At 44.9% G+C, this 3,397-nt stretch overlaps 1 pseudogene; it reads left to right on the top strand.

Annotated features, from left to right (window-relative positions):
- Nucleotides 1–2,842: 2,842 nt before the first annotated feature.
- LOC102768860 lies at nt 2,843–3,013 on the top strand (annotated as a pseudogene).
- The last annotated feature ends 384 nt before the right edge of the window (nt 3,014–3,397 follow it).

Raw genomic sequence — 3,397 nt, 5'->3', positions numbered from 1 at the left:
CCATATCATCTTCAACAGCCCTACCTCCAGCACATGAGGGCGTGTATACATATATGTGCATGCACCCATGCACAAATGCACAGTTCAAGGAGGTTTTATTCCAGCAATTTATCTTCTTTAGCACTTCTAATGTCATCTACATAACTCGTTTCCAGCAGACTATGAGTTTTTGAGGGTAGTATATGCTTATTCTTTTGCAACCCAATGGCATATGTGTATAGAAGATAGTAATAACAGAAAATGAATTGACTTTGGTATCCAGCTCTGTCAAAAACTGGCAAATTACAAATTCAGTTTATCCATCATGCCCTTAAAAATATATAAGGAGAACTTTATACCAAAAATGATATAAAGTAGTCATTCTCAAGGACGATTAGAAAATTGGGGATAATCAAGATTTTTTTCATCACTTTGTTGAGGCAATTTTGACATAAATATATGAGAGAGGAAGCAGCAGGTCAGCTACCCCAGGAACTACCTCAAAGACTGGCCTCAGGAAAAAAAAAATGCTTCCTGCCTCCTCTGGGGGGATCCTCCAAACTTGCCAGAGGCATCAGCACTTCAAAAGTCTGCCCAATAGCCTTTGTGGTAAAGCAATTATTATGAGATATGTAGGAGAATAGTCTTTGGGCTTCACATTTGGGGCACTATCAAAAAATTATATTTTAAGCAATACTGTCTTCTCAGCAAAAGCTTACCTCTGGATTTGTGGGGTCTGCTAATTGAGAATAATTCCAAATAGTAGCAATATGTGTCTGCAAAAAGTCTGGGCACCTTAACATATTGAGGATCAAATTAGAGCTGGGTATTGCATTGCATGAAAAGACTGGATAAGCCCTAGTGATCTGGACAAGTCACTTTGAAAAAGGAAACAACCAACAGAGAGCATGTATGTAAAGAATAATGCTAAATGCTGCTGAGCCTGTCACACTGAGTGTAGATAATGCTTTTATAAGTGTCATTTACTTATAGAGTAAAAGCTAAGGTCCATATTTGTATGATTATCTAAATTATGAGCTCTATGGATGGCCATTCAATATATTTAAAAATATACACACCGTGAAGTTATTTTGTCAAAAAAAAAGTTAACCTAGTAGAATATATTAATATATTAATATTAGATCAGGAGAACTTTATATTAATATTATTATTAGCTCATATATTAATATTAACATTAGCTCAGGAGTAGGACTGGATTGATGGAAGGAGGAGACATACAGCTGTGGGTAAATCAAACAAAGTTCACTTATCAGAAGGACAGAGAAGCCCAGCCAGCATGGCGCAGTGGTTGAGCCTCGACCTATGAAATAGGAAGTCATGGTTTGATTCCAGATTAGGGCACAGGCCCGGGTTTCAGGCTGGATCCCCACTGTAAGATTTGTTGGAGGCCGCCAATCAATGATTCTCTCTCATCATTGATGTTTCCGTCTCTCTCTCCCTTCTTCTCTGAAATCAATAAAAATATATTTTTAAAAAAGGACAAAGAAGAAAGCCAGTGCACATTTCTGGTAACTAATATCTGAGTGAGTAAACACCACATCAGAGCTTGTGGAAGCTCAGCTGGCCCCCTTTAAGGCCAAAGTTACATACGGCAAATGTATGTGCTCATAAGGCTGGGACAGTTCTGCATGTAGTCTAGTTTGGATACGTGCGAAAGACCACCGGTCTGAACCAGGTACACTATCAGTCACGGGTACAACAAGCCACGTGACCACAGAGTTGCAGGCATGTACACGAGTCCTGCTGATCTTCACCCCACTCCCCACCCCAACCCCCCACAAGCCTCTCCAGGCTGAGGCATCGCAATTCACATACTTCCCTGAAGTTAGAGCCACAGACCTAGAACAAGGGCTGTTACCCAATGCCTGCAGATGCCTCGGTCACAGTCATTTGATGTGCTACCAGGAAAATCTGGCAATGTGTTGTTATGCTAAAAATATCTCCCCACCAGCACCCCATCCCCATAAGGATGAGAACAGGGAAGAATGAATACTCGCCGCTGTTAAGAAGGCATTTCATAAAATTATCCTATCAGTTTCTGTAATTTTGGACACATATATGAACGCTAAATATTAAAACTAATTTTAAAAAAATTAAAGTGCTGTGCCACCACTCTGCTTCCTTTTGGAGGGGCTTCTGCTTGAGTATTTTTTTAACCTTTATTGTTTAAAGTATTACAGATGTCCCTTTTATTTTTTTTCTCCATTGACCCCTCCACCCCCCTCTACGCTGCACCTCCCGCTCCCAGGCCTTTACCACTCTATTGTCTGTGTCCAAGGACTACGAAAAGATGCATGTAAATTCCCAGGTTAATCTCTCCCCACCCAGCCACCCACCCCCCGCCTTCCCTCTGAGGTTGGGACAGTCTGTTCCATGCTTCTGTGTCTCCAGATCTATTTTGTTCATCAGTTTACCTTGTCCATTAGCGCCCACGCATGAGTCCGATCCTGTGATACTTGTCTTTCGCTGACTGGCTTATTGCGCTCAGCACAATACTCTCCACGCTGTTGCAAATGGTAAGAGTTTACAAATAGAAAGAAGGAACGCTCCCCATTTGCCTTGGTATTTCTAATGGTTGACGGCCTCACCCAACAAGCAGGTGCGGCTGGCAGTGACCACTCACAGGAACCCGTCCAGGCCGGAGCAAGCACCGTTTCCCGCAGCTCCCAGAGGGCCTGTGCGTGAGGGGACAGCGCTGACGTCAGCCTCCAGGCCCCGCCCCGGAAGCTCCGCTAAGCACGTACTTCCGCCCACGTCCTCCTCTCTTCGCCATTGCTGAGGTGGTGCCGACGGTTGACGGTTGACGGTGGACTCCTGAGAGCGGCCGGCTGGTGCGTGCGCTTGACTTTCCTTCGCTATGTCTTCTCACAAGACCTTCAGGATCAAGAGGTTCCTGGCCAAGAAACAGAAGCAGAACCGGCCCATTCCCCAGTGGATCTGGATGAAAACGGGGAACCGAATCCGGTACAACGCCAAACGGAGGCACTGGCGACGGACCAAGCTGGGCCTGTGAGGAAGCGCCGCGTGGCGCTGCTTGGGTCCCGCGTCCACACGTTCGCGAAAAGGTCGCTACCATCTGGACAGTTGGACGTGTGGGGGGGAATTGTTGGAGGAATGAGACTTTTCTCTCGGTGAATGTTTTCCTGCGCTCAGAGGTCGGTTCGGTAATAAATATGTGAGACCTTTAAAAAAAGTGTGGTGTCATAGGAGTCTTTAAGGACAAATGCCGTGGTCCCGGCCATCTTTTTTTCTCTCTTTAGGCAAAATGGGGTAGAACTAAGTTTTTTAAAACTTAGCCTCACCGAACTGGTTACCTGCTGTTTTGTGGTGTGTTTTTTTAAAAGGCGAGAGGGGGAGGTGGGGGCGGGGGGGGCGTTCTTAATCTCGGAACACAACT

The sequence above is a fragment of the Myotis davidii genome, unplaced genomic scaffold (assembly GCF_000327345.1).
Source record: "Myotis davidii unplaced genomic scaffold, ASM32734v1 scaffold185, whole genome shotgun sequence".
NCBI classification, from domain to species: Eukaryota; Metazoa; Chordata; class Mammalia; order Chiroptera; family Vespertilionidae; genus Myotis; species Myotis davidii.
The sequence above is the reverse complement of the archived record's forward strand: the minus strand, read 5'-3'. Positions and strand labels throughout refer to the sequence as shown.